The sequence below is a fragment of the Cinclus cinclus genome, chromosome 3 (assembly GCF_963662255.1).
Source record: "Cinclus cinclus chromosome 3, bCinCin1.1, whole genome shotgun sequence".
NCBI classification, from domain to species: domain Eukaryota; kingdom Metazoa; phylum Chordata; class Aves; order Passeriformes; family Cinclidae; genus Cinclus; species Cinclus cinclus.
This window is the reverse complement of record NC_085048.1, coordinates 76,378,371-76,389,195: the sequence shown is the minus strand read 5'-3', so window position 1 is coordinate 76,389,195 and position 10,825 is coordinate 76,378,371. Positions and strand designations below refer to the sequence as shown.

At 48.3% G+C, this 10,825-nt stretch overlaps 1 protein-coding gene across 4 annotated transcripts in view; it reads left to right on the top strand.

The window, feature by feature from the left end:
- Positions 1 to 7,102: 7,102 nt before the first annotated feature.
- Positions 7,103 to 10,825, top strand: part of TJAP1 (tight junction associated protein 1) — a 39,489-nt gene continuing 35,766 nt past the window's right edge. For 3 of the 4 annotated variants that reach the window (XM_062490237.1, XM_062490240.1, XM_062490239.1), the window contains exons 1-2: positions 7,103 to 7,203; positions 8,209 to 8,283. The gene's annotated coding sequence lies outside the window, so the exon portion shown is untranslated. Of the gene's footprint in view, positions 7,204 to 8,193; positions 8,284 to 10,825 lie in introns of those variants that run through there. The other variant, XM_062490238.1, reaches the window with a different exon arrangement.

The following is a 10,825-nucleotide window of genomic DNA, read 5'->3' as shown; positions in this document are numbered from 1 at the left end:
GCTGCCAACTCAAATGATCATCCTCTTCAGCTTTTGCTCTGGGTCACCCTCTCTGCCTTAAGCACAGCACCAGCCCGGGGTCTCTAGGTCAAAACAAATGTTCTCCCCCATCCCACCCCCCTTGCTTTTCAATTCCACCCCAGCCCACAACAAACAGCAGCTCGCTGGCCCTACAGCCATGTAACCCAACCCCAGCCATTGTTCCCCTTCCACAAGGTCTATATTTGACTTTGCAGCAGCACCGTGGCTGTGCATGTGTGTGTGTGTGTGTGTGTGTGTGTGTGTGTGTGTGTGTGCATATGTGTGCACACTCTGCATACACACACTCCGATATTTGTTCAGAGCCTCATTCCCCAGATGCCCGGGATTGCTTAGAAATAGCTTCCATGGGCAGTAGGTGTTTGTGCCTTCAGCGGGGAAGTGGAGGGGGCAGGCAAAAGAGAAGCGGGGAGGGGGTGGAAGTTGAAGGTAGAAAACCTCCACGGTCTTTTCTCACAGTTTGCACCATCTCAATGCTCTGCCATTCTGTGGAGCATGGCCAGGCTGGCAGACAGCAATGCATGCACTCAACAGCGGAACTGATGGCATATCTGAGGAATGATGGAGAAAAGGACAAGCTGTGGTCTTGATGACTCTATCTGGTGTTATCCTGCCCCAAGTTTTGCTCTCTGGTGGCAAAAATGCAATTAAGCCTTCAAAAACTCTTCAAATCTTCCTAGGTCTCTGGCTGAGACTGCCAGAAATGCCTCTGGGAAGTACCCAATTCCCCTAGCCTGGTGGCTTTGCAGGGGGATTTGCATTTCCCTTTGCCTCAGGGAATGGGAGCTGCCCTTGGATTCACCTTCCTACGTTCCAGTACTGCACTAAGAGGAGCCATCCTGGGCTACCCCAAGATGTTTGTATTTGCCCAAAACCTCCAGGAATGCTGCTCAAGTCCACTGTCACAGTCCCTGTGACCCTGGAGTATCTGGGAATGCTGCCTAGACTTGGCATGAGCTTCTTTTATTTGTTTCTTTTGCAACCTACCAGGACGTAAGGCAAAATGAGGAAAAAGTGCTATCCAAATGAATGACAAGGAGGATTACTTTCATCCTAAACACTGATGATCCAGTCAGCTCATTGCCACTGGCTAACAAGAAAAGGCATTAATTTAAAAAAACCTGACTAGACGTTTATATAGACAATGAGAATAAATAGGAGTGAACTCCAAAGAGCTATAAACCCTCTTGCTTCAGGGCACTGAAGATGAGTTCTAGGCAATGGTATAAGGAGCAGCTTTCCACAAAGGCAGATTCTGCAGTAATTTTGTGCAGGGCAATGTTTGTACCTTTCCCAGAGCCACACAGACCCAGCCCTGGAAGACAAAGGATGCTGGTCATGGGCAGGCACTATCCATGCATACCCACTGCACATATTTACTATCAGCAAGGCCATGGCAGGATGAACTGTGTGGATGCCCTGGTGGTGCCTGTGAGATGTCCTGGAGAGGTGATTCCTCTCCAGGTGTTCAAAGCCAAGTGTGAGCCTCCATCCAAGCTTCTGATCATCAACTTGCTTCTCCTGCTCTCAAAGCCAGATGCAGGGAGTACCTCATCATCAGGGATGCTGCTTCCTGAGAGGTGGTCTGCACTCTCCACTGATCTCCAAGCAGCTGCTCTCTTGGGACTAGCTAAAATCTGACTGCCTGCTGGACTACTCCACTAAAACAGATCCTCTGAGTGTGGGAGAATGCATGTGTCATTGTGATGGGCCTGAGTTCAGTACCTGACAGCCTTCAAACATACTGTGAGGAACAGCAAAAATAAGCATAAATCACATGTTATTTTTGAAATACAGATTCATCAAATTCACCCTCAGTACTTCAATCCAAGACAAGACAAAAGTACCAGGGAAAAAAAAAATAAAGATTGAATTCTGGCAGAAAAACATCTAGAATTGAAGAGGGGGGGGAAGAAATTGAGGGGTATATATATGGAGGACAGTTAGAGAAAAGAGTGTCCCCACAGCCTGTGTCCCCACAGCTCAAAAGGCTGAGTAAGTCCACTTCAAAAAACCCTCATGAGTTCATGAGAAGGTGTAGGATCTTGTTTTGCCCTGTGATTTCTGGCTTCCCTCTGTGTGCATGTACAACAGCTAATGTCAGGGCTCTCCCAAGGGCACCGATTCAGGGGGTGTATCCATTCCCCCCACCTGCCTCCTGCTGCTGGGAGGAGGTCTGGAAGGATTGGAGCAGGAAGGAGATGTCTGCCAGGCTTTCCCTTTCCTGGCACACACCTGTGGGTGCCTCCAAGCCCATCTCCAGCTACGTGGTCTCCCTTTGCCTTTCCAGCTGGCAGCTCTAGCAATGAAACCTCTTAATCTCACCAGGAGCATGCAAGCATTTAATGGGAGACTCTTGAAGCAAACCTTTTGTACTTTCTTGGTGCTTGCCTCTGAGCTTGCTCCTGGGTGTTTACAGAGGATGGTGTATCTTGGTGTTTGCAGTGAAACCTGGCAGGAGAGCCTGTTGTAGAGAATGTCAAGGTCATTTCATGAAACTATGGCCTGTGCTTAGAAAGACTTGAACCCTGGCTGCAGAGGAGTCCATAATTAGCAGCCCCAGGGGATGTGGACAAGTGTTGGGAGGGAGGCTAATTGTAGACTGACTGTCTCCTTGGCCTTCAGCAGCTCCCGTGAAGCAGAGAAGTGGTGTGCTCAGCCAAGCACCAAGCGTGTCCTAGGGAAAGGTAATTCCTCCCTGGCCTGCCTGGACCTGTCCCTATAAACAACAAGAGCTCCACAGAGAGAGCAGTGCTGCAGATTTCATGAAAAAAAAGTCTCTGTGAGCTGGAGGCACATGCTAGGCACACAGAAGGGCTCCTTGAGAGAAAACACACAGCCATGTGTGTCTACACGGTAGAGTCCACTAGTCCCTGCTCTGCCTCAGAGGGTTTGGGGGATCAGCTACTGCTTCCCCATTTGTGTACCATGGTGAAGTGCCAACCCCTGCACCCCAGTGTGTGGTGTTCTCCCCTTGCATGCAGCGAACACTGTGCCCAAACCCGATGGAGCCCCGTCTGCCTGCACACACCAAGGAGAGCTGGTGTTACACCTAACCCTCTGCCACCTCCCCGTATTCTCCGATGAGACATCCCCCCCCTTCCTCTCCACATACTTTTAATTCAGTTCATTTCCAACACTTTATTAGCATGACGAGCTAAACAAGTTTTGACGAAGGGGAAGGGAGGCAAAGTCCTTTGAGTCTGAGGCTGACACAGTGACTCCAGCCTTTGCTTCCCATGGGGTTTTGCCTTGCATTGGAGCAGCCATCCTGCCTGTCAGGCACATTCCTTCCACTCCTTCACCAAGGCAAATCACTGGCCATTGAAGGAGGGCCCTTCAGTCTCTGCTGCACAGCAATGCTCATACTGGATTTAGCACTCAGTGGGCTGAAGAATTTACAATGAGCTTTGGTGGGGTTAAGGTGAGGCTGCCAGGAGGTGAAACTGTGCAGTGCTGGGGCAGCTCCTTCTGTAGGGAGTTGACCTCAAGGAGCAGTGGTATCTGTGGTGTAGGTCCCAGCTGGGAACTGAATTTTTCTGGAAATAATACCCTATATAAGGTCACAGCCCAATACCTGGTCCCTTGCAGAGACCTGCAACTGTGCAGGTAAGAGCTGGAGGCACCTGTACAGGGCTCGGTACAAGAGCTGGGATCATGGCATGGAGCTGGCGGTGAGCAGAGAAATGAGTGGGATGCCACAGACAAATACTTGAGGTCAGAAAATCCCAATTTCAGCTGCCTGCCCCCAGGAGTGATGCAGCCAGCACAAAGTGAGTGCAAAGAGCACAAATATACCACTGCCAGGTTCTGTGCTCTGCGCACCTCGGCAACAGGCAAGAGCTTACTGTTGCCATACAATTTTATGGCTAGTTAGAAATGGCCAGTAGGGGTCACTGATATATATTAATTTTATTCCATTTTTATATACACATATTTATAAATATATAGAAGACTTGCATAGACAGCAATTGTAATTGGCAAGCATTGATATGCAGCGTATTCTTCAAGCATACAGGCTGGAGGGAAAGTGCCCCTGTGTATGTTTGAAATACCAGAGTGAGCTGTACGTTGTGCTCTGCTCAAACCCAGTGATGGCATGAAACCACCAAGCTGTGCCAAGCACCGGGGTGCTGCAATGGTGGATTTTTTCATTGTTCCATGACAATCTTCTCTTTGATATTGCCAGAGGTGCTTTGAGAGAGATTCAAGAGATTCAGAGATTCAAGCCTTGAGAGCAGGATATTGCATCTGCTTGTGTTTCTGTGCAGTGTCCAGCACAACTACATCCCAGCCACAACGGGTGCCTTTGGGCAGTCCCATAAGACTAATAAATAGCATTTTGGATTGGATTGGGTCAGCACTGTTCTGTTCTTCAGCCACCAATGCTAGGAAATGTGTTTGCTTGAGAAAAGACTCCACTGTTTTTTGGATGTTGAATCTCTATTAAACTCAAAATTGAGTCCCAGCCCTCACTCTTATGTAGTGGGATGGCCTGAACTATACACGTGGGTATGTTTTTAGCAACTGTTTTATTGGTGGGTTGGCTGTATTTGTCGGGTAGGTGTATGCTCCAGGCATACTGGCAGAATGTGGCTGTCCAATTCGACATCCACAGACTTGTTTGACTGTCACAGGCTGGCAGTATTTCACTGATCTTATTGTTCCTGAAATGCTGTTAGTTTTGGGGGCTGAGCTCCTCTTGTATTGGCATATCCCAGAGTGAAAGCTCTGCTCAAACTGTCTCACCTCTTCTGGTTTTGTTAGGCTCAGCCCATCCATGAAACATCTTTTGCCTCTGAGGGTTTCCAGGCTGATGTCTGCTGGGGAATCCTCAGTGCAGAGGATTAGAGAAGAGATTAGATTAGTTGGAGAAGTAGCCTAGAAGGCAAGTATTTCATAGGAGTCCCTTCACCACTGCAACTCTCAGGCAGGTGACAGCCTCCAAGTCAGCCACCAAGGGGTTGTCCAGCAGCCGCCAGCTTCCCCACTTGACCAGGTTTGATGGAAAACTTGAGAGGACCAAGCCTGCACTGCCTTCTTCTGGTGGGGAGATATTATTTCCGGCATCTCCTTTTTCACTGGCCAAGACCATAGGCACTTCAGAGGGATTTGTCCCTCCACAGGGTGGCACCTGCCCCTCCAGGGGTTCCTTTTATTCAGTTACAAGGGTCTATATAAAGTGCTGCCAGCTGGAAAGTATTTTGAAGAGATTCCTCCCTGCTCTTCACTAAGGGTCATAAATTCAGCTGGTATTTGAGAGAATCTCAAATGTACATCCAGGACTGTTTGCTGAGGGCTTTACATCCGCCAGAGGCCCCTTAAAATAAAAGGATTATTGGGAGTCAAGTGTTAGATTACCTGGTGCTTGTTAATTGAACTTCAGAGGCTTTAGTGAGCAACTGGCTCTAGCAGGGAGCTGCACTTTGGTATTAATGGTGTTATATAAATGAATATAATGTAACCTAACGTCATGCTTCTGCATCATGTCGCATCTCTTGGCTCAGGGCAATAGTGAGTCCAGCTCACAAGCATACCGGATATGGGGAAAGGCAGGGTGGATGCATGTGGAGAGGAAGAAGGATTGCAAATCAAGGCCTTTGGGATCTGAGGGAAGAGTTTTTTGGTGCTCGGAGCAGGTGACTGGTGCTCAGCCAGCCCAAGCCGAGTTCCTGTCTCCCTTTGGCAGCCTGACTTTGAGGTCTGATTTTTGAGAAGAGTCCAGTTTAATGGAAGCAGTAAATGACGAGACCATCTGAAAATCAGCCTCTCTTCTTCCTACAGGACTTATTTCACCTAGACTTGGAAGAAGCTTGAAGATCCTACTCTGACAAGTCATTAAAAGAAAGCAAAGTACTCTAATCATTGCTGCCATCAGTGCTCACCCACGGAAACCTGAACAGACCACAGCTGTGAAGGCTCTGAGGCAGCAAGGCTCTGTGGAAATGAGAAACCTCATCAGCTATGAAAATTTCATCAGCTGGTGCTGTGGAAGCAAGAATCTGGAAGTGCAGAGCAGATGGACAGCCTGGATTCTTGGAGCCATTGTCCTTCTGCTTGTTATCTGACTCCAGCACAGGGAGGATTTGGAGAATTTATGGGGGCACAAGTACTGACGGCTTTCTTGAAATATCCCTGGCTGACGCGTGGTGTGGTGCAGACAGCACTTGCTGGGTGCTTGGCAGACGTTTTTGCACAATATTCCCAAGGTCATGGAAGCGGCGTCCTGCTGACCACCTGTTTTTTATTGTGTAAGAGAGGGGACCATTTGGGCAGAGTCTGCAGTACTGTGAGCCTGGTACTACCTGAATGTAAATCTGAAGGCTTTGTAAATGTAGTAGTACATTGAAGAACATAGTGTAAATTCTATGAGGACTTCTCTGAACTGGGCAAATTTCCTCAGAACTAGGCTCCATTATTTACTGTGTGAATCATAGATTCATGAGATGTTTGTGAAAGAATGGATAACAGGAAATGGAAGCAGTGGGTGAGTCTATGTACTGGGCAAGAGAAGTAACAGAAACAGCACCTGTCTGAGCTCAGAGTTGAATAAAAGGGGTGATTTGGTTAGAAATTAAAATGTACTCGTTTTTCAAAGACCCAATACTAGAACAACAGTGGAAGATTTTGTGTCAGGGTTTGCCTAGCTTTTGCCTGGTACATGCTGTCCTCAGCACCTCTCCTTTAGGAGGCAGACAGGTGTCCTTGGGGGGGTTGCAGGTGAGTTTCTCCATTTACTCCTCTACCTTTCTCCTTACCTCTCCACCTAGTCCCACAGTTGGGTTTGTATTTCCCTTTTGACAGGCTGAGTTACGTTCCAGGCTGTGGGGTCGTTTCTTAGAACAGGGCACGCGTAAGAAGGGTCGGGAGCCGGTCCAGTCCCCAGGCACGGCCAGCGGCACCTCCCGTCCCGCCGCCCCTCGCGCTGCCGGGACCGCCCTGCCCCGCCCCGCCCCCCCGCGCGTGCCGTCCGATGACGCAGCCACGCTGCGACGTGGGGATTCCGCCGGATTACCCGGCGTGCCCCGCGGCAAAATGGCGGCCTAAGGCGAGAGCGCGGGGCCGGGCGGGGGCAAAGTTTGGGGCGGGGCCGAACCGGGGCCGAACCGGGGCCGAACCAGCTGCAAAGTCAGTGGGACCCCTGGTGGAGCCGAGCCCGACCGGGTCAGAGCCGGGCTGGGGCTCCGGAGGCGGGGAGCGGGGAATGCGACCGGCTGGGGACGAAGCCCCGGGCGTGGGCCCCTACGCCCCGGGCCTCTGCGGGCTTCGGGCGGCGCTCAGCGAGTGGGGTGGACCTTTCTGTTCACGTGTGTGGCGAGGAATTGTAGAGTTCCCCGAGGACAGCGGGTTCGGGCGGGTCGCACCGTGGGCGGGGGTGGGGAGCGGTGTCAGACAAGTGGGGCAGGGGCCGGGTGCGGGAGGGTGCCACAGCCCCGGCCCTAGGGAAGGGACGGTCTCCGTGGGGAAGTGTGGGATACCACTGACTCAGCCAACAGTGCGTTACCGAGCTTTCCCGGGGAGAGACCCGTGTCAGGGGGCAGTGCACTCAGGGGATCGGCACACAGAACCGTAACCGTTCTGAGTGATGGAGAGTTAGGTGGTGTGATTGAGAATTAGATGGTGTGGGGGATCAGAAGGCAGTGTCTCTGTAGGGAGCGTTGCTGAAGTAGGAGCTGCAAAGAGGAATAGGTCTGGACCAGCATGTTAAAGAACTGGAATGTAACTGGCAGAGGCAGGGTTGGAAGCGAAGAATCAGCCTTCTGGTGTCAGTAGGGGTTAATAGGAAATTCTCTGCCAGCCTGGACATCCTCTCTAGTGCAAGGGATGCTTCCCCCTATAGAACTAGTGTGCAGCCTCTGGGAACATGGGGAGACTTTAAAGGAAAACAGGTGAACAGTAAATATTGTACTGCTTCTGACTCTGAGCTTGAGCACTCTGCATAGAGTAGAATAAAAGATGGAGTGCTAATATGCAGATTTTTAGGTATGCATGAGGTTGCATTGGTAGGCATCAGGGTGTGCAAATGATACACAAATCTGGCAAGGCTGAGAATGGCCTAGATCTGAGAGGTGCCAGGTGGATCTAGTCCACTGAAAAGAATTGTCCATCACATGTAGATAGTTCTGTGCCAGTGAAAGCTTTTCAGAGCTGTGCATTTCTGTTTTACAGATTCAGAGGAGGAGCCAGGATGAAGGGCCTATGTAAGATGAAGCAATGAATCCTTACTGAAGCATCAGACAGCAGGTAAGAGAGCCAGGAACCAGGTGATGCTGAGTCAGACTGTGTTCTTCTTGTACCACTACTCAATTTCTTTGAGAACATATGAACCACATGCTTGAAACACTGGCCTTTCGGTGGTGTTCTCTGCATCACAGTAGGCCTGTGTTGCCAGAATTGAGAGGCCACGGGTGTCAGTGAAATGGGAGTCACCCTGAGGAATTCAGCAAGAGCTTCTGGAAAGAAAAGTTCAGTTAAAGATTTAGGGCAGTGCTCTTGACATGTGGTCTGGGAAAGCGGTCTTAGCTGTGCTTTATCAGTGCCAAAGTAGCAATGCTGTCTGTATAATTCACAAGGGATATGCCCAGCCATAATCCAAATGAAATCCTTTCTGATGATCCTGCTCTTGCAGTAATAGCCATGTCAAAGTTAGGTGGTTCTAGTCACCCTCTCTTCTGTCAGATTATTTGTTCTACCACATTATTTTTCCACAAAAACTTTTAACTGTTCCATTGATGGGTGGTATAGGTGTACCTGAGCTCACTGTTGAGATCCAATTTAGAGGAGCAGTTGTTTGGTACCCAGCAGCTGGTTTTTTTGATTGTGCGCTGTCAGATCACCTTTATAACGTTTCCTTTCTCCTTCACTTCCTAGTGGATCACTGCAGAAAGCATCTATATCCCAGCAGTGCTTTGCATACAGTGTGATTTAGCTTCTGGGTGTTAAATCAGCATTTAAAGTACCAGGTCTTAGCTGTGGTATCGAGAGGAGTTTTTTATTCCTTCCCAGGCCCCCAGTGCTTTTGAAATCCTGTGGATGCATTTCAGCAGGGCCAGTGGAATTCCAAAGTGCAGCCCATGGTTATCTCCATCTTTAATATTAACAAGACATTGGGTCAGGAGGGGATGAGTTACTTGCCAAGACCTGTTGCCTCTTCAGTCTCCAAACCAGCTTTCTGAACTAAAGATGACCTTGTGTGCTTTTCCACTCTGTTTAAAGTTGTTTGTTGGCTGCTGCTAAGTCACTTGCTTTGCAGCCAACAAACCCTCAATTCTTATCTCTGCCATTCACTCTAAATACAATAATGGCATAGCTTGTCAGGGAGATAGGTTAAAGCCTTAAAAAATTTGCAAGTCTGCCTGCTTCTTGTCCCAGAGCAGAACAAATGAAGTCAGATGGAACGAATGATTTTTGGTCGGCATGCTGGTCTGAATGGTACCAGAGCTGGCTTGGAGAAAGGCAGCTGGTTGTGACATGTGTTTTTAAAAAAGTGAAGTGTTTTTAAAAAGGTGAAGAAGGCCATGCTATTTGAGTGGTAGCAAAGTAAACAAGTTTTAGTAAAATGTAACTGTATTTTTTTGGTAGTTGATTTCATAATTGTGATTCTTAGAGGCTGATGGTTTTTCTGAAGGTGAACTCCCTAACCTGTTAAAATGTCTGTCACGTTTTATGGAGAAACCACTGAACTGGATTCTGAGATTTCCATGTATCACCACATTTACAGTGTAAACCCGAGAAGCAGTTCTGTAGGTTAGGTCCTGACAGATTTACTGTGTTGTGTATTTGTTGTCACTGGCCTCACTTCTCCAGCACAGAGTGATAACAGAACTCTCTGCCTTACATGTTGCTGGGAGAATTGCAACACGTGGAGGTCTCAAATGAGCCTGCATGTGATACAGATCAAGGGTAGGATTCCTCTGCTAGTAAATGAGGATCTGGCTTGAGACCTTTTTGATTCATCTTGCTCTTTTTACTGGGCTTGTCAGGATCTGGAATTGTCATAATAGAGCACATTTTCTTGACCATTTGACTTGATTAGTGCTTTGAGAGTAAATTTAAGGTTCTGAAACTGGGTACATTCATCTCCTTGCTTAAGGGCTTTTGGTTAGGAAGGTATCCCCTTTCTGTATGACACCCTGAGCTTTGGAGAGAGAGTGCTTGTTGGCATTCATGCCAGCTGTGTGTATTTCGGATCACTAGTAATTGAGTAAATGTGATCTTTTCTGAGATTCGTTTAGCGTGGGACTGCAAAGGAGCTATGTGTGTAACCTATGCAAACAGGATGAATGCCTTAGGGCATTAAATCATCCATCCTGTTCCCCTGCCAGTTCCCCTACCTGAGGGCTTTTCCTTAGATCTAGATTGGCTGAGTCTGTAACTGTAGTAGGAAGAATGTTACTTTTTAAAGTTGAAATACCTTTACAGCTGAATGGAGGGGAAGAGAGATGCTATGGTCAGAAAGATACCTAATTTCTGCTGCAAATTTATTGTGTTCAGTTCATTACTGTTTCTTACTCTTCATTCTTTGTTTGGAAAATATGATTAACAGTGGTTTTACTAGGGATTTGAGGATGAACCCATAAGCACGTAGATGCTTAGATGCTGTGGTATTTAATGCTTTAGTAAAGCTTGGTGGAGGAGAAATGAAAAGGATATTTCAAGCTGTGACTTCAAGATGAAGCAGACCTTTGTCTGATCCATTGTCCTGTGTATTCTGTAGCATGGTGAAATTGCTATGGAGTGCAAGTCAGGCCCTGCCTTGTTCAAGGCAAGTGGGCACTCTGACACC